Source organism: Plectrocnemia conspersa, unplaced genomic scaffold (genome assembly GCF_051122295.1).
Source record: "Plectrocnemia conspersa isolate PC_06_02 unplaced genomic scaffold, ASM5112229v1 ptg000012l, whole genome shotgun sequence".
Lineage (NCBI taxonomy): Eukaryota > Metazoa > Arthropoda > Insecta > Trichoptera > Polycentropodidae > Plectrocnemia > Plectrocnemia conspersa.
In genome coordinates this window covers 3,810,741-3,832,407 of record NW_028277176.1, presented here as the reverse complement: position 1 = coordinate 3,832,407, position 21,667 = coordinate 3,810,741, and the positions used below count along the sequence as shown (strand labels likewise).

At 28.7% G+C, this 21,667-nt stretch overlaps 1 protein-coding gene across 1 annotated transcript in view; it reads left to right on the top strand.

Moving 5' to 3' along the window:
- Positions 1–7,913: 7,913 nt before the first annotated feature.
- Positions 7,914–21,667, top strand: part of LOC148227976 (major facilitator superfamily domain-containing protein 12-like) — a 46,583-nt gene continuing 32,829 nt past the window's right edge. The window contains exon 1 of the mRNA XM_088200027.1: positions 7,914–8,173. The gene's annotated coding sequence lies outside the window, so the exon portion shown is untranslated. The remainder of the gene's footprint in view (positions 8,174–21,667) is intronic.

The window sequence follows — 21,667 nt, the reverse complement described above, 5'->3', positions numbered from 1 at the left end:
AAGTGAAATATTGATAAAATAAAAACCTGATTTATTTAAATTTTTGCTGTTTTTAATTTGCGCAATTAAAATATTTTAAATTAGTCAAATTTCATTAGTTTTAAATAAGTTTTGGATAAGGATAAATAAAAATAAAATTTATCTTTTCATTTAAAATATTATTATCGAGACATATATAAGAACACGATAGATCACAGCCGATAATAATTCAACTCGGCACTCCAGCGAAAACTTTTAAGACTTGCTATTTCGGCGTATACATTTCCATATATATGTAGTAATTTAGAAATGCTTATAAAATAAACTGTAACCAGCTTTTCCAGTGTTTATTTTGGCTGCAAAACCACGCCCCATTGGCCTCAATTAATATTTGACTTAAAAAATCACATAAAAAGAAGCTTAGCTTAAGTCTTCACGCCTTTGCTACGGTGCCAAATTACTGTATTTAGAATAAGTTGTATTAAACATACATAATATCAAAGTAAATATTATATACACAATACAGAATCCTACATTGTTCTTTAAAATATGAATTATATTCTTGTAAAAATCGTTGTTACAAAGCCATTAGCTAATAAAATATTTAGAAAATAAACGCAGCTACTACTAATGGACAATAATTTCGAAATAATAAGACTCTACTAGTCGTATAATGCCAATTGTCACAAGAAATAACAATGCTTTAAAGCACTCTCTTTTATTTTTAAGCAATTAAAGTATTTATGGCCAAAATGTCATTATGGCTTACCGCCCTTATGATCTCCATTGTTAAAAGACAAATAATTGCGCACAAAATACTGACCATATTTTTGCCACTAGATGCGTGCCAAATAGAGGGGATTAATTGATTGGTGATGAGTCAAATGTGCTGAAGAACACACATAAAAGACTCGTTTTTAAAAGTCGTTTCACACATGATGATGAAGAAAACAAAACAAAAATTTAATTCGTCATTTAATCCTGGATTTTACAACATTAAACCAATCGTTATAACTCATAGAAAAGCCTACTCAATCGAAACTTGTACCTGATTTATATTTCTTATTGAAAAATGCTTACTTATTGCACAATACATACATCTATACACAATGCAAGTCACAATAAATAAATACCCAAAATTAATAGTACATGACTTGCAGCTGAAATATTGCAACAAATAAAAATTTATTGTATATTAATTTTTAGTAATATAATGCTTTCTATTTTAAATGTTTTTATGACCAAAAAATCTTATATTTATAGAATCATAATAAATTTAATAATTTATTTCCTACAAATAGCTATAATAGTTTATCAAATATAAGCTTTATAAGTATACATATTTTGTATATTATAAAGTATTTATAGCGCCTTTTAATAACCGATTAGCTAATAGAAGCCATATTAAAAAAATTCTAAATTAGCTACATATTTGCTTTGTAAATCATAGAATATATAATTTATTTATTTCCTTAAGAAGATCTTGATTTAAACGCAAATGCGAAATAATAGAATAGTCCTCGTATATGCATAGACGTGTATAATAAATATTATTCAATACGTAGGCGTTCGAACAAGCTATAAACAATATTCAACATCTGAAAAACCATTTGTCTCGAAACGAAGTCGGCACTGGCGGACAAGTCTTCCATGCAATTATATTATTTATAGAGAGAATAAAGTACGACGGCCTTTGTGTATGACTATGCGACTTTTTGTGTAATTTACACGTTCATTCATTATCTCTGTCGAACAAGAACGACAAAGTTGTTTTCCACACAATGCCGAACACAGACCGTTTTCTGCTACTGTGTGAAAGTTGAAATTGTCAGCCGAGATTCATATCTGGTGTTCATTTGCATTTGCAATTCATATTAAGCGTGTTGATAATGTGTAACGCTTTTTTTTGTTGTCTGTGAATTATGGACTCATTTGCAATCGAAAGTGGCGATCGGATTACTAAATTTAATTTTGAAAGTCTTATTTTTTAGTGAAAGAAAACGTCTAATTATTGTAGTATCTCTGCGCATATTTTATCTATTAGAGCAATTTCTCTATTTCTTCATTTTATGTATGTATAATATACTTTTACCTCTCGTTTAAAAATAATGAACAGCATAAAAAATCACTTTCGAGTTTTAATGTTTAATATCGTTAAACGTAATGATTAAATTATATACATTCATACTAAAACTTCTATTTAAACAATTTTATTTCATTCATAATATAAATAATTCGCAATACAGGCGGCCCTCAACTTTCGCACATAATTGGTTCCTGAAAATGTGTGCGAATGTTGAATTTACGAAAGTCGAGGGAAGTAAAAAAATTGAAATTGTGTGTATTTTAAAATATTTATTTATCAAGTAAATATAAGAGACACGTTTAAGTGGGGTTTGCGGGTGTTTCCTTTGAAAAGTTATCAAGAGTTAACTGTTTTCCACTATTCTTTTTCTTTTCTTCATATAGTATTTTATAACATGCTATGTTTTTATTGATCGCCCTACGCACTTGAGATATGCGTTCTCCATTGGGATCACAATCTTCCATAATATTTAAAAATTTGTCAAGGTGCGTGAAGGCTTCATTCATATTTTTCATTGTTAAAGAGTTTTCCAAAATAAACCTGTCTCATCTACATTAAATATTTGGCTAGAGGAACATTCTCCATCTTCAATAATTTTGGATAATTAGGAAATAAATTCTTTTGCAGCATCTTTATCCGCATCAGCCGATTCTCCCGTAAACTTAATATTATGAAAAGAATACCTCATTTTAAAATTATAAAATCAACCGTTACTTGCTTAAAAAACCGTGTTAAATTCTTTTTTTAATCTATCCTTCCAATCTTTGTGCAAACTAAGAGCTTTTGCTTGAATACTTCAAATACTCAGAGGGACATCTTTTTGATGTTGGTCATCGATCCACGATGACAAAGATTTTCCATTTCATCAATTTTTTTTTTGCTGTGTTTTTTTTGGAAACATATCTTTAAAGATTGCGAAAATACATCTTTATTTTTCACAATTTTGAACGTATTTCTTAATTATATTTTTATTTTGCAAACTTGAACATATCGTAGACCTGTTTGTATCATACAAACGTCCGATTGAAGCAAAAGATTCATCGCTATCAGAACGTCTAATAATTTCCATCTTTGTCTTGAATCATGTGAAGTTTATGAGTCCTTGATTTATTTTTGTTCGTATCAACACAAGTTTTTCCGTTTCTCACTCGTGTTTATAATTTATTTAATTTTTTTCTTAAAAAAAAATTAAATTTAAAAAAATTGTTTTTTTTTTTAATGTGCGAAATAGCGAATTGTGCGAAAGTCGAACGTCCGAAAGTCGAGGGCCGCCTGTATCTTTACTATTAAACCTAAAAAACATGTGTCTGTAAAAAGAGTTCCTCCCAAACGGACAGTAATGATGTGACATTTGCACATATCATTCTGGCGGTCATTTATATGTCAACTGAACAATTTTCAACTTTCAATTTTAAAGTTGAGCGTTTAAAGTTGAGCTCAACAGCAACGTGATGATGACCGCTTGGCAATGAAACCGCTTATGAAACTGAACGACGACCGATCCCGTGCTACTGTAACATTTGAAAACAAGAGGCTAAATATATGTATATAGCCAAGTATTTAAATCAATTTGTAATGTCTAATGCTTTTGAATTTATCCTAGGCAGCGCTAGTATATAATAAAATATTAATAAGAATCTGTTTTTTTGACTTTATATATTTTTAACACTTACTCATACACGTCGGAGTCTGCGCTGGAGTGTTGAGTTGAATTATTGTCGGCTATGATCTATCGTTATGTGTGATACTAGACGAATCTAATGTCTCGTGCTGTGACTTTTTATATAAATAGTATTTTTTCTTTAATAGTAATTATTGTATTTTAATCTTTGCCTTACCCTACATATATTTTATTTTAATTATTTTTATAAATGATACTGTTTTACTTATTTAATTTTTTTTAATCTGCTTGTATTTATTTTTATGCAATAACTATAAAATTTTAATGTATTTTCGATATAGTATATTTTACTGTACAATGTTTTTTATGAATGAAATAGCTATTGTATTTCATTCATGATATTTAGTAGCTCAGACAAATAGCAAAACACACCTTATGAATTATAATATTTTATAAAAATACTCGAAGTAAAACCCACACACGACTTTTTCAAACATAAATGATGATCATTGGTAACAGTCTCCTTCAACTCACGATTGACGATGATTATCAATTCAGACACACTGACAATGCTCGCAGAAAGAGCATTATTCCCAACGTGGAAGCGATTAACAGCCATCAACATGGTACGTTAAGAGGATTTAAGTCACTGTTGTGTTACGAGTTAGTACCTAACATATTCTGGATACATAGTCACGCTTTATTCTTAATAATAATTAAAACTGAGGTTCATTAGCAACGACTGTAATAACACCACTTTCTAAAAGAAACATTTTTTAACCAACATTTAAAATAAAATAAAAACAGTTTTGTGCTTGGATAAGATACAAAATAGCTTTATTGTTATGATTTTTTAGCAATTTGTATTTATTTTTAATAATAAAATATCTTATTATTTTAAAAACTATTTTCTTTGGAGTTCGGTCTTTTAATTAAAACTATCATATTAATTTCGTTACATATTTGGCTATCAATCAAATCCTTTTACCAAATAATAATAAAATTAAATTTTTAAAATAATAAGAGATATTATAAGCTTTGACTATTTTTATTTGTGTAATAAAAAAAGCTAAGTGTTACGTCACACAATAATATATTTTATTATGACTCGCATATATTTACAATATACTATATAAATAAGTACTATTATTTACATATATTTATTACAACTCCAAGTTTAATGTAGAAAGTTGGCAATCCACTTTAGCTCTTTCCTGTATGTAATATAAACAAACAATAATTTTAAATATATATTAACATAATTCAATTACATTTTATCATTATTAACTACATAGCTAAAAACAATAATAAATTTTAATTTATTATAAGACTTTATTAGACATTTATAACCAATAACTCTTCATCAATAATCTTCATTTTCATTATAACCTCAATATACTTTTCATGTTAATTTTACATATTGCTATATTTTATCGTTTATGTTAATTAGTAATGTTTTACCATCGTAACATTTATAACCACATATATAATTAATATTTAGTTCGCAATGTATTTATAGAAAAGACAGTCAAAACTTAACTTTTCTGTTTACTATGTTGAAAAAAATATTTTATATTTTTTTTCGATTACGAATGAGTATTCGGGGTATCCAAATTATATATCCTGATTCAAGAATGCTGCTAACAAAAGTTTAATAAAGGATACGAATAGCTGACGGATCGTCAAAGTGAAACCTAATAACGATGCCATTTTGAAGATTTTGCTCGATGTTAAATTAAGTTTTTCACCGAGATCGTAGAAATATTTTTAAAGGGAATGAGATCGGGAATATGCTACTTTCAGGTAATAAAAGGGTTGACGAAAGCCAGTCTATATTGAGAACATAAAGCACACTAAAGAAAAATGCTAATAAACTGTTGTTTTACTCTAAGGAAGAAATTCAAAACATTTGAAGCTCCGCTCCCGATCACTGTTGCTTGCTCGCGCTATTGTATGATAAAGGTAATTCATATTAATATAAATAGGACATGTTCTGAATTCAGTTATTAATTATTACTTTTAAAATGTAACTCTTGTTAAAACTAGCGGCGGTTATGCTTTAACTTATTTAAAATACAACTTCTCTTTGCGGTGTAAGAGAACTCCTGCGGGGACAGTGTTTTGCATTCGAATATCCTAAGCAGATGTTAATGTGGTTGCCTGAGGTGGTCAGCATTTATTCATATCCTCGGCAGGTGTCCCAAGGAAACAGCGGGGAGGAGAGATCCTTGTCTGAAGAGAGACAACGATCCGCATCCGTTTTTGCTCTCAATAATTGCCCGTTCAATCATAATAAACCAAATAAAAAAAAATGCTGCACGGTCGTAAAATCTGAGCGGATATCCTAAACGAGATAATGAATTACTGTGCGTTATAAAAAATGTGGCAAATTGCTACTATTGTTAATTATATTTTCACATCCACTTTCTCATTTTCATGGGAAATTAAATGCTTCACATAATTGCAAAGAATCTTTCGTTTTGAGAGTGGTGTAAATTTTCCACGTCGCATAGTGCTGTCTTAACGCATAAAATTAGTTACAAGGGACAATAGCTACATTTTAGATATTTTATTTAAAAGATTTAATATTGTTCTAAAATAATAAGCAATACAGCAATGCATGTGTTATAGCGTTTGTAACATTTATTTCATTCTTCTTTAAATCGCTTTTGTGTTTTTATTTGAGACAGAAACATTCTTATTTACCACAAAATAAAGACACGGTATTTTCGGTATTTCAAATTTTATTTTTCAACTCAGTTTATCGTTCATCTCCCTGTCGTTTTTCCTTAGTTTTTCAGAAAAATGCAACCAACGAAACTCATCTAGCGTGTATTCAAAAACGGTAGCGTGACTGACATCGTTGTAAAAAATCTCGGTAAAAGTTATATTTTTCTAAGAATTTCACATTATTTTTTATACATATGTATAATACATACGTATTTACGGTTTTTCACGTTAAACGTTTCGGTAGAACGTAGCGAAGTAATTACTCGGCGAGGGCCATAGGTTATGCGTTGTATGTGCGTCGAAACGCTGACTGTGTCGTGCCAATAGAGGAAAACGTGAGTTATGATCTGAAACTAATTGAACCATGATAATAATAATAATAATAATAAACTAGAAAACGTAATCGATGAAGGATGCTTTGGTTCAAAATAAAAGAACAAAGGATATCGTAATGCTTATTGAAGAGTAAAATAATACACAGGCGTTTGTTAAACAAGTTTTTTTCACAAAGAATAGTAAAATAATTTTTATTTTATCGTCGATTTTATATTTTATTATTTAATAAATTTATCGTTTTCTAACACTAAAAATCTTAGACTTAAATACCATAAAGAAAATATTTATTTATATATTTATATTAAAATCATCGCGACCATTGTAAAAATAAATATTTCATATATATCAATGTAATATAAAGTAGTTCAGTTCAGCCCTTTTTATACATACAATAAATAAAAGGAGCGGAACATTGCCTTTAAAAGCACCCACTTTTTAGGTAATACTTTCACAATTATCATTATTATTCAAATGGATCAATAATTTGTCAACTGAATTAAATGCAGAAAAATAAATAAATATTACATTAAGTTTTATGTGGTTATTCCTATAAGAAAATCTAGAAAAACAGTGTCAAATCTATCCCAAAAATATTTTTTAAAATATGTCATTTCGGTAAAACTATATCGGAATACATTTTCACTAGTAAATATATATTCTTACCGGTGAAAATATAAATTATCAGGCAGTTACTAGTACAATTATATGATTTTAGCTTTTTAATATATAGTATATTTACATACTTATAATTATGTATTTACGTCCGATGTATAAATGTTGCAGTGAATATATATATTTTATGATAAATTTATATTTTCACCAGCAAAATTCAAATGCATTTTCACCAGTAGATATATTTCTACTAGCGAAAATATAATTTTACTGATAGGAGCTATTATTCTGCTTTGAAATGTCTATGAAGCTCAATTTGACAGTTGCGAAACGTCCATTTGCTGTTCAAACCTAAACTTAACTTAATGAAAGTTCTAAAACTAATTATAGTCTTACAACTTTTATTAGGTCATGTTACTTTTTTGTTATATTGTATATTTGTTTATTTATTATTTTTACCAATATATATCTGAATTTTTAGCTCCAATTTAAACTATTAAGTTCTATACATATATTTATAAAATAAATATATATCTCATGTCTTTTTCAGGTCTTGCCTCATTGGCGTGAAGCTTGATTGGTTCAAGCGGCACCTGCTCCGTCGGCAGTTAGCTCTTGAAGACTTCTTTAAGAGAGATACTCCTCGGACAACATTCCAGCCGCGACCAGAATCGAGACTAATTAGCATAAGGTCTAATCCCTACGACTATAAGACAGGCCTGAGCGTTTGCACAGCTTTGTATGCAGATTCTACTTCAGATCTTGGCGCTGTGGAAGTCAGATAAAGCCCTTCGAGCCGCCACTAACTAGTTAAGATAAAGTTATTTATTATTGCGGAAAACCTGAGCTTAATATGTTAATTTACCCTGATGTGTGTATGTTAGTAGGTAGGTACTACTATGCACCTACAGTTTGCATCTTCATCTGGTGCACTATACAAATCCTTTGAGGTATTCATGAGCATCGTGATTAATCGCGCTCGGAGGCTGAAAGCTCGCGCCGAGCTTTCGATGAATCGGCGAAAAGTGTAATAAGCTCGGCGATTTAAAATTGTTGCGAATCACTGGCCGCAATTATCCACCGCGTTCATATTTTTATATCCGTAAGAATCTTTAATCTTTATTTAAGTGAAGTTTCCATTTTCATAATAATAAAACATGTCGGCTAGATTATTGCTTCTACTTTATTATCAATAATTGATGCAATAATATATGGATAATAAGAACGGGAGTCAGCAATCTTCACGGCTATATTCCACTTTTAATATAATTGTGAATAATAATCTAGAAATTATAACTGATAATAAATGCATAAAATATATTTTACAAAAATATATAAATTACTAACATATTTTATTAATTATTAAATAATAATATATCTGACAAAAATATACGTCATTTCAACACAATTTTCATCCGTGAGACTAAAAAAAAAATAGGGTAATCTAATCTGTGAAGATCTATTGAAATTAACATTATATATTAATTACCAATTTTAATCTATGTACTATGTTTTACTAAATTTATATAAAACTGATGCATTAGGTCAAATTAAAACATTTGATTTAAACCCTATTATACCACGGCAAAATTTTTAGAAGAGCTACACAGATTAATAAGTATTTTAGTGCACATCACCTTTATATTTTATTTTTAAGCTCTTTATGATGTTGAGGGCTAACAAATAAAGCTTTTTCCAAAATGAGACTTAACGGCGTCCTCTTTCGCCTCGTTTATTTTAAAGTACAGTGAGTTGTATTGTCATTTAAAAAATTAAAGAAAGAACTTATATTTACAATTAATGGCTATAACTCTAATATATTAATTATATAATTTTAAAATCTAGTTTTTATTTCAAGCAAATGAAACTATACACACGTAAACAAAGTAAATATATTTAATTATAATTAATAAAAATAAAAATAGAGTCGGCACGATGATTTTCGAACCTCTGCTAATGAATTCTTTTGTTGTCGACCAATGAAAAATAAGCATTCAAATATAAAACAAGATGGTCGACATCAACATGACAACAGTTTTAAATAATTATTATTTGTAACAAAAATTTTCTACGCGACAATTTCATTAATTTGTCATGTGTGTTGTTCGATTTGACTGAATATAAATATTTGGATTGCAAATTAACCAGGTATGTTATAACTATGAAAATGAAATATATACATAATGTGTGTAAGGATTATAAGAATACATTGATTAATCTAGATAAACAATCATAGAACAATCTTCGTAATGAAATCTTCAAATTTTGAATTCCCGTCGACGGGCTCCGAGGCCAAAAAGTGAGTTTTTTCTTTTACAATACATAAAAATTATCATTGCTTCTGATTTAATGCACATATTTGTTAGATTTGACGAATTGCATATAAACCAGGTGCGTTTTAAACGTTAACGTGTAATATATCCTTAGTATGTATGAGGATTGAAAGTTAATGTTGATCAAATCTGCGCCGTCGCAGTGGGAACGGACAGCTTATAAATGTGTATTTTCTTGAATGTTATCTAATAGACAACATTTTACAAAGATTATAAATATATGATTGCATACCTGGAATAATCGATAGTCAAAATATCTAAGAGTGGCTTATTTTTAATTTCGATATGGCAAAATATGTATCTATGTCATGGTTTTATTTCAATTTTTCTTCTGTGCAATAATTTCTCTTTTGGAACAGCCAAATTCAGGATATTCAGTTACATCAAACTTATGTAGTATGTTCTTTATAAAAAGATAATACTTGCTGACAGTGACTTCAACTTTTTGTTTATGTGGACCCATTCTACGTTGTTGTCATATAGGTCATCAAATTGTTCTATCATTGTTTCTGAAAAATAATTAAAAGCATTTATCAAGAGTTAAACATTGAACACGTTATTACTACTAATATAATCCATTAATTAAATTTAAACGACAACTGAAGAACAAAATTAAAGGAAATTACCGTAGAGGATTAAACACGTAGATTGGCATAACTTCTTAAACTGATAAGTTTTACGTCATATTTTAATTGTTTGCCATACGTAAATGTTATTAGATCTTTTATTGCTTCGGAGAATTAGCTGTAAACGATACTATATAGTGTTTACACTAATATGAGATTTTTCATTATTACTACCATTGTAATATGTTTTATTAACTTTGGTATGTATATCTTTAATTGCCAAATCACTGCTGTGTCTTTGAATATTTGATCCTAGAAAGTCAAATAGTAATTTTGTTAGAATAACCGTGATATATTATTCATACAACCAAACACTTACTGGCACACTCATATTTTGAATCATCTTCAATTAACACTGTATGAAAAATGCTGTGATTATAACATATTTCACTGTTTATTTAATTGCACTAACCTACACGTGGCGTGCGCTTGACAGATGGCAAGAGTTGTCATATGTAAGCAAACATCAAAAAAAGTTTGGGGAAGTCCCAGTTTTAAGCGCGCTGGAGAACGAACGACGCAATTGATTTTATAGATTCAAGTTGTAAAACACATATCAAAATATGTAAAAAAATCATCAAGTTCTAAAAAAAATATTTTTATAACTTTAGAAAAATATATTTAGTTCAAAAGAGATTTTAAATATAATATAAATAATGTAGATTTGTATTAACTTCTCCATACAAAAAAAAAGTTAATTTAAATTTTCCCAATTTAAATTTATATTTTTTAGAAAATTTTTATTTTTATTTTATTTAAATTAAATATTTTTTAAATTATAAGATTTTAGGATTTATTAAAAATATTTTTTTCAACCTTAAAATATATATTTTTCTTTTGAATATCAAATATTTTTAGATTATCATAGATTTTAAATATGATTAGTTTATTAGACATTTTAAATACAGTGAAAACTTTTTACACTTATTAATTATTAAAGTATATAACGCTGTGCAGAAAAAAATTTAAAAGAATGTAAATTAAAATATTTTTTAATAAAAATAGACAATGTTCCTAAAATTATTGATATTTTTAAAGCAAATATTGTACTCACTGTACGTTTTTGGTCTAAAACAACAGATTAGGAGATCGATATTTTCAGTTTGTTTTTTTCTAATTAGTAAATGTAATTAAAAACTGGCTTTTATATTTACACATATAACACATTTTTTTAAATATAAAGTAACTTATGATAAAAGTATGATGAAATTGTGTTAAATGTTATTTATTTCACATAGTAATATAGAATACAATTTTTTTATATTGATATGGTTATTTAAGCAAAAAACATTATTTGAAAAAAAGGGACCTCAAACACATAAAACACACTCAAACACAATCAATGACTTATAATTGCTCACATTGAACAAACTATAGATCATTGATTGTGTTGTAACGTCAGTAAGGTGTAACAAAACATTTTTTATTATAAGTCATATTTCCGAGCAGATGTAATAGATGCTATTTATTATAATTATTTATTTAAACCACAAACCTTCTTTTAAATTATACAAAATGTTACGTTTCAATATTATTTTTTATGTTGAAAACATTTTGCTATTTTTTTGTTTTATTAATATTTAGTTAAGTTGCAAACCAATTTTGAATCGTAATACAATGAAATCTCTTTGTAACGAATACCGAAATAACGAAATTTCCAGTATAACGAATTTTTAATTTGTCCCAGAACTTTAATTGTAACGAAGACCGATCTTAGTACAACGAAATATTTTGTTCCGAATTTAATAATGACGTTACAACTTGACACAATATTTCGCTGAATTCAGTTTGACCTTGACTTGTTGTGTGCCAGGTGTGTTCACAAGCAACATTCAAGGTGTTTCGCCTACCCTCAAAATTTATTTTTAAGACATTTTTTTAAGAATTTTTATTGTGTTGAAAAAAAATTGATAAAAATCTGTTAATCTTATAAGAGGTTATTTTTATATAGTTGTATATGGAAATAAAAATAAAAATATATCATCTTCCTTACAATCAATGTAACGAGTTTTCAGTATACCGAATTTTTTTCTTCGGTTCCAGCTTCGTTATACTGAGATTTCACTGTACAACATTTAGTTTGATTGTTATCTAGCTAAGTTTTAATCTTAATCTTAAATGATATGCAATATTTAGTTTAATCATTAAATACCCAAGTTCAATCTAACTTTAAATAATATAAAATGTTTTCTTCTCGAAATTTTTAGCTAAGTTGTAAACCTATTTTCAAATGAAATAAAATGTTAAGTAGTTTTTATAGATTGAATCATTTTGTTTTTATAGATTGAATCTAATTTCAACCATTAAATTTAAAAATAGATTCATAAAAATCAGAATGAAGCAAAAATAATATTTAAAACCTAAAAAGTTGAGGGTCCGGTATTCGCACACTCGCTAGTCTTTTAATAAATTTATTAAGAAAACACCAGATATTTATAACTCTTATAGTATATACTAATACCTTTTACATTTTTTTATTTTTATATAAATTTAACTTTTATATACATACCATCCAATTAAATTGTTTTAAAAACGATTCACATTTGTATTAATCAATGTATAATAAAAGTAAATTAAATATCTCAGCACCTTTAGTTTACTCAATTGACAAGACAATGGACATATAAGAAACTACTAGCTAACCATTTGAGTACTTAAATTCTCTGAATCCAAGTGGATAATTACAATACAAACTAACTCTATTATACTGCAGAGAAATTTAAATCAACCAAAACTGTAATAGTTTGTAACGGCAATGATTTTAATTGACATATTAAATAGCGAGAATGTTTTTATTTTCATTTAAAGCGACTTTCTTATAAAAATATTAAGAAATCCCAATATAAATGTCGTATTTTTAAAATTTAAGTTCAGGTGTAATGAGCATGTGTAATATAGCATGTGATACAATATATAGAACCATAATATTTATATTTGCTTTTAAACTTTTGGATAATTGTTATATTATTTATTATATTACATTATAGGCTACTAGATAGAATTATTGTAATGACGGTAAATTTTTTGGCTTATTGAGGTTAGTAAGGAATTTTATTAAAAACAGCGATAGAGTAAGTTCAGTATTTTACAATAAATAAATTAGACAAAGCTATCGATATAAAGATCTTTAAAACAAAAACAACTAAATATGGCAAATCAAAGTATTAATATTTTTGTAGTTAATTATTTGTACAAAATAAACATACATTTACATATGTATATACATATATTTATTTAATTATATTTTTTAAATAAGTCTTACAGTGAGAAAAAAATAAGAAAACTTAAAGATGCTTGTAGATTTCATTGATTTTTGTATAGTATAAACTAATAAATAAATAATCTTTGCGAAGTATAAATTAATATAAATATTATTTGTTAAGTATAAAGTCTATAAATACGCGTTCGTAATTACAAAAGCCTAAAAAATATGTTTGTCACTAATATAAGCTTCACACTCACTATTTCCCGCGAGCCCTGCTCCCGACCGCTCAAACAAGGTCAATGAAACAAAACAGTTTTTCGAACTATACATTATTAAATATTATTAGTAGCATAGAAAATATATACTTTAGAATACAACTTGAAGAATTATTGTTAAGTTATTTTCTGTATACATTATTTTTTAACAACAATTAACAAAAATATAAAAAAAATAGTATAGGGCTGATAAAACATAGCATTTTCCCCCAGATATAAACTGTTGCTTAACTAACTATTATTATAAATAATATTATTTCTTCAACATTTAATTATAAATATAATTTTATATCTTTATTTATTTATGTAGATCTTATAGTTTGATGGCACTGGAAGTTGTTTTTTCAGTTTATTGTTTATTGGGATTCACTATTCTAGAATAGTATTGCAAAGGTAGTAAAATATATTTTAATTAAGACATAAACTTCTTTTTTTACAGTATTTTACGACTTTCTTACTACCGAGTAATGATAACGTAGTTTCAAGAAACAGGTGTTTAAGCGTCTTTCGTATATTGAAAACTAAGTTAAACTTCTTCTACGTGTTTTGTAATAATTAAATATAAGTTCGTTTAACTTTTACACTAATTTTAACATATAATTATTTTATTTTATGAAATATCTAATTTTAATTGTATTTTGATAGTAAATTTTTATTTCATATTTGATAGTAAATTTATCATACTTTGATAGTGAATTTTTATTTCATATTAAAAATAATTATCATTGTATTACTTTCACATAATGCATGGGTTTTTAAGATGGTATATTATTTTTTAATATTAATTTAATTTGCAACCTTAGTTGTTCACTTTGCTTTCGCATATTTAGAACAATAGTTCAAGTACCAGGAATCATGATAGCCTCTCGGGACGGCTTTGTAGCGATTTAGCTAATGTCTTATTAAAGTATTCAAGCGTACTTCACGTCCCATAAGTGGCACAAGAAGAATCAAAGTGTTATCTAATACTCCGTGTAACGGCCTATAATAAAGCACGATTTGCCAGTGCTTTAATAAATTGCAGGCAATAATTTCCATGCACTTATAGACGATACACGTAGAAAAAAAATCAATATTCATAAATAAATAAATAATTATGTTTCATAAATGGTATGATATTTTTTCTAACTGATATTATATGTAAATTCTCATTTGTGAATGTGACGCAATATTCGCACTGTGCAATTTAATATTTTACGTAGCAAATGATTCAAGATATAATGATATCGCCAGAAGAATCATCCTCATTGCGGTCTCGCTTTGAATACATATGCAGCTGCTTATTTCTCTTTATTATCGTTTGGGTATGTACGAGAATTTTAATAACAATAATAAAAAAGTATTAAGGTGATGTAATTCTGGTGCTGGAATAATATTGCGACTGTTGCGGTCGATGCCGAGTGGCAAAATTACATCTGCCATATGGATTGATATTTCCAAATTAGCATTGTAATATTATATTATCAGGTATAATAATAAAATGTGTCTATTATAGAAAAAATAATGCAATTATATTTATGATTGTACATTTTTTATTGTTCATACATTTAATAATATATATAAACATTTAAATTTAGTAATCCCAAAACGATTTTCGTTTTATTAATAAAGTAAAAAAAATCATTCGAAATATATTTTTTTAAGATATACCCCTTTACTACATCTATGTCATTTTTTAAATTCGATTAGCATAAAATGTTGGAGGCTTTGATGCAAAATATTTCGATAGCCCATTTTTCACATCATCTGCATTGTGAATTTATTTTTCATTTAGGAAGTGTTGCATCGATTAAAATAAATGGTAAAATCTGGAAAATAAGTTGGGTGAGATAAAACATTTCAGCCAAGTTATTCGATTTTATCGAAAACAAATTTCACTACATGGGGACGCGTATTGTCGTGCTATAGAACTATTCTGTTGATAAGCCCAGGCTTATTTTTTTATACTTCCTTGTGCTGAGGGTTTAAGAGTTTCGTATTACAAAATCTCTTTCCAATCCCACCATACACAAAAAATATTTTTTTTACATTGAGTTTTGCTACTTGACATTTAGATAACCACTGTCTTTTACCATGATTGTTGTCGTACAACATCTATTTCTCATCTCCGGTTAACAAATGATATAGAAAACGATATGCTTAAAGATCCATAAGCTCTTAAGATATGATGATACGCACCGATTTGCTGTCTTTGCCTAATTTATATGGAATCAATATACTTTATCTTATGGGTTCATGCACTATTTAATTGGAAGCTAAAATATACATAAAGCAATGATTATTCGTTGTTCGGTGAACAGATAGTCGCAGGTTGGCAATGAGACACAGATTAAATAAAATTTTAATATTTAAATAGTATTTTCGGGGTGAGTTTGCAGCCTAATAAATGCCAAAAAGCTAGTAAAAGTTTATTTAATGTATATAAAAATTACCGCATATATAGAGGAACGTGTATGTGGTGAAGTTGAAAAGGCCGGTCATGGCCGGTCTAAGAACTTTCGCTTGCATGCCGAGTTGTATTATTGTCGGTTGTGATTTTGGCGGTAGTCGTGTTGCTTTCTAAATGGTCTGCTGATATCAATCGTATCAATTTAGTCTCCTTGATCGTCTCTTCTTATCTCTACTGCTGTAAAGACGTCACAGATTTACAAAAAAAAATTGTAAATCTGTGACGTCTCTCCTCTCTGTGACCATGTGTCACATATTTTACAACGCTGGTTCGAGACAGCCACATTTTGCCACATTTGCCCTGTGTCTTTATACATTAATTATATAATGAAGCTTAACGAACCTCGCCCTTGGGATGAGAATACGGTCGTTTTAAGCAAGTCTAATGCCTGCACTACACTCTCTGAAAGTTGTCCGAACCGAAGTTACAACTGAAGTCGGTTTAGAGCTACGAGTTCGAGTAAGCGGGAATGACGTCCGGACGGCGGCTTCTATCACGTACAGCTGGTATATTTGCGCGCGATCGAAAAATGTACCAAATAATCGCAATTTTTAAATTATCATTTTATTAAGTTTGTGTGGGCACTCACCAATACAATATCAGTGAAAACTTTTCGGTCGTGAATATTCAATTTACACAAAATCTTTGTCGGCTTTTGAAAAATGCCATAAGGCATAAAAATTATACTTCAGAATACGAACACCACATCTGTGACTATCCTAGAATTTGTCGCCATCAATTCTAAATAAGAATTCGTTATGGTGTGACATTTATATAAACCGATCTAGGAAAATACATAAGGATATTGGAAACGATTTTTTTAACAAAATCAAGTACCACTAATTATTTTTTAATTATTTAATTTTATATGAATAAAAATATAATAACGATATCTGTTAAAAGAATATACTATCAAAAATATAATTAAACCCTTTTGGTGCCCTAAAATATTTAAAGTTGTCAGTAATAGTCTGTTGAAGTCCCCTATAAGCATGTGATATTATAACTTGACCACATGACTACGATGCAGCACTCGACATGCGTGCTAACCATAGGACGCCTACGCGCATACCGAACCGAGTTACTCGTTCTATCTCAGTTTGCGAAAAACCATATCATTATCTCTCTCACTCTTGTCACTTAATACGCGAGAGAGCGAAAATCTCACCGCTCGCGCTCGAAAGAGCATCTCCGACTTCGGCCCTTTTGCCGACAATGTTCGGAAGTGCTCGAAGCTGGCTAAGTCGACTGAATTACCCCCACTTTACCTTCCGTTCTCGGTAACCTTGGACAACTTCCGAGAGATTTTAAAGCGGGCAGAACCGAACTCGACCGAAGTAACCCACTATATTCTCCGTCCTTGGCCAACCTTGGCGAACTTCCAGAGAGTGTAGTGCAGGCATAACGTTGTTGCGACAGAGAACTATTGTAATAAGCTAGCATGTCGCATGCACCCTAGCAGAAACAAAAATATTGTCCACCAAATAAATAATATTTTTTCCTATCATTATCTTTCGAAACATCCCTCATATATACATATACATGTACATATGTTTGCTTATGAATATACGAGTATGTATTTTATGTTTAAGTCATAATTGCCCCAATTATGTTTCTCAACATTCAACCCACATTCACACCCATAACAAATTCATCGTCCATTCCACCAAACGACCAGATATAAATTCCGCCTAAATTACTTCATATGACAAAGGGGGTCGATTAACGGCAGGGGGTCGCCGCTAACCACAAATGTTTGGCACCACTGACCCGCTGAGCGTCATCATCAGATATCCGATGCCATATAATAACACAAATTACATGTAAAAGTCAAATTGTCGTGTTTCGATCCGTCTCTCTCTGGTAGTGCCACCCAAGATGCGCTCTCACGACTGACATTCTTACATAGACGGCGGTGGTTTTGTCATCTTCATGATGTTCGATTGCCCTCGGAAAGAAGTGTTTTTTTCTTATTCAACAGCAATTGCGGTCTTGAATCAATCAATCTGTGTGATTGTTTCCGTGTTGAGGTATTGTGTTACACAATAATATTACTAGCTATGTCACTATCCAGATTTCTCAGAAAGCCTCGAAAAGTAATTAAATTTAATAAGCTCTCTCAATTTATTTTTTGTACATATTTATTTTTAACAATACTGCATTTAATTATTTTTACTTGATCAGAACCAAGGGGACTTTCTTAAATCATTTTGGTGACTTGAATTATGTAGATATATTTTTGATAAAGACAGGAATGAACTGGTCGTCTCAAGTGAATGGATAAATATGAGTTTAGCTCAGGGATGGTCCGTCTCTAGTCAAATATTTAGTTCTAAATATGGAATTTTCTGGATCAGGGTTGGATTTTGTGTGTTATCTTTCATTTTAGCCTGGTCGGCGTAAGCATAATAGGTTACAACGGAGTAATACGGTACCAATCAGACCTTCAAAATATTTACAAAGCTAAAATTAATCAGATTGAAAGTCTGGGAACTAATTAATTATTTATTATAATTTAAAAGCAAAAGATGTCACCTTGCAGCTGGAGCTAGTTTTTTATAATAAAGTATTTCTTAATTAAAAATTGTAATCTACTGATCCTAATTCATGGCTTCTACGGTATTAGGCCTTACGGACTACACAATTCAGACCTTTTTGGAGCTTGGTAGACGGGACATAGTTCTACAAAGTATCGATATTTCTGTGAAGCAATTGTCTGTAGCGTTCTCAAAATATTTTTTTCTATGAAATGCGTTATACATTTTAATGACGGTTACTTTTATGATTATTTTTTTTATTTTAAAAATTAGGTGTCATACATTTTAATTGGTTTGTTCGTTGAAACTTTTTAAGACTTACTCGTCTGAAAATATTGCATTAGTTATCTACATGTTTTAAATAATTATTTGACCACTTTTATTTATATTCATCAACGAAAAAGCCATAAAATATTTATACTTTTTGAAAAAAAAATGTTTGCCTAATCGGGATATTTATTACGTTACTAAGTCATAAACGTCGGCAGGTTGACTGATCTCTCAAGTACCGCCATATAAATAATAGCTTAGCGCTCGATGCAGATCGATGCTTAATAAATACAACTTTATTTAAATGTTATTAACAACATTTTCGCAATTGGCAAGCGCAATTGTATTATTTAACATCATTTATGTGCCCCAATGACAAGCTAACACTTTTTTTAAATATTTTACGGCAACAGAATTTCAACTGTAACGATTGACCAGGTTTGATAAAACTGTAGTGGATACTACCAGTGCTAGATCATTACACAGACACTATAGCTTTTTTTGGTGCTTATTATATTTCATACTGTGTAATAAATAAAGAATCCATTTTTCATTATAGGTATTAAAATGGTTCGCTCTTATGCTGTGACAGAAATAAATGCAATTTTCTCGAATAATTTATGCGGCACCCATATATCTAGATTGTTTTCTTGCCGATTAGTTTTAAATGGTTCAATATTTTTAAAACATGTAACAGCAAACCTTCTTGCTAGTTCAGATGAATCTGCTTCTATCACAGCTTTCAGCTGCCCACGTAGCTCATTTTTAAAATTAAAATCGCAAAAACCAAACTTCTTAAACCAGTGTCGTACTGTGTGCTCATTAGCTACATTATTTCCAAATACATCGCTGAAATTTTGAGCTGTCTGCTCCAAATTGCTTATTAAAAAATATTACAATTTACTTTATTATGGTTTAAAAAAACTTATCTTAATACAAATAATTCTTAAGGTACTTTTACAATTAAGTAAAACTAAAAACTGGTATAGTGAAATGTCAGATATATCGACTTTCATGCTTAAGAAAATTCACACCTAATAGACTAATATATTCTGGCAGATAAAAATAATTTAACATGTAACATGACCGAGTGTTAAAATACGCGATATAACTGGCAATAAAACCCATGCAAACTCGAGTATGAAAAGTAGCTTATATAATGTAGATTTAGATGTGTTAAAATGTTGAGAAGTGCAATTGTGACTGTCTTGACAGTCGTGACAGTAAAAGTATAAATATTTATATTATGTTATATACGAAACACTTTATATTCCAAGTAAGTACTAAATTGTATCATATATGTTTACGATTTTAATGTATAATATATTTACTTCTTATTATATAATATAATATATTTAAATTATATTTTTATAAATATGTTACGTAATTTAATAACTGTTTTAATGTACCTATGATACGCTAAAGTTAAAATAATTTAAATAGTATAAATTTAATTTAGTTAAGCCCTTTAGTGATTGGCAATTATAGCACTTGATATTAAATCAGTGTCTCTAAATAATATTTAATTGAATCAAGATAGAAGGTTTGGAAATGGAGTTAGTTTAATTTCAAAATATTTAAACCTTGCAAAGTAAATTTGAGCAATTTTTACATTAATGAATAATGTGTTATACCTAACTAAGTTTACGATTCGTCTCCGATTTTTAGGAATAGCCTCTAAAACAATATTTTTGTGTCACTATTTATTTTCTCCTATAAGTGAATAAAAAAAATCCAAGGCTCGCCTTAATAATAAAATTCTATATGCGACACATTATAGAAAAGCAGTAAAAATGGAGCAAAAATTCATATCTACTATTTAATTTAAAAAATCAATCATATGTATTGATAATAATAAAATATTAACAATATACTATATTCATATTATATGCATGAGCATTTATTGGCTGTTTTTAATCAAAATTGTAAAAAAATAGTATTTTTTTTTTAACAATTACTTTTTAGGAAAAGTAAGAATTAACTCTCCTTCTAAAATATCAGTTAAAAACATAATATCAATATATTTTCATTAAACAAAATATCAGTTTTATTAAAATGCGGTAGCACACATTATCTTTAACACTTTACAGTTAGATTGCCTAAATACGAGTAATCGAGGCATTAACAGCTGGTGACGCAAATATGCGTCATTTATAAAACCATCGTTAAAAGCCGCTAATATGCTTCATTCAAAATTTTGTATATGTATTCAAATGCCATCAACTTATTGACGCACTTTTTTCTCTCGCAATTCACCGAATTTACTTTGATAAATCTTGGCGTAGCTCTGTCTTAGCTAGATTAAGCTTTCATGTGATAGAAGTAAAGTAGTATACATACTTGTTGCCGTTAAAAGGACGGAGAAGTATTCTAAATGAAATGTCGTGAGTTTTCTACTGCATGTGTTTCAGCCACACGCATATTTTTGTTGTTTTTAGAGTTTTTTCCAATTACTTTATTAAACTGAAAGATAAATCAAATCGTCTTGAAAGAAAGACTACACACAGTATTTCACGCAACAATTCATGATCAAACAACTACTTTAATAATATACAATATTGCACGAATTTTACGTTATTTTTATTCCCATAAGTACCATCAAAAAAAC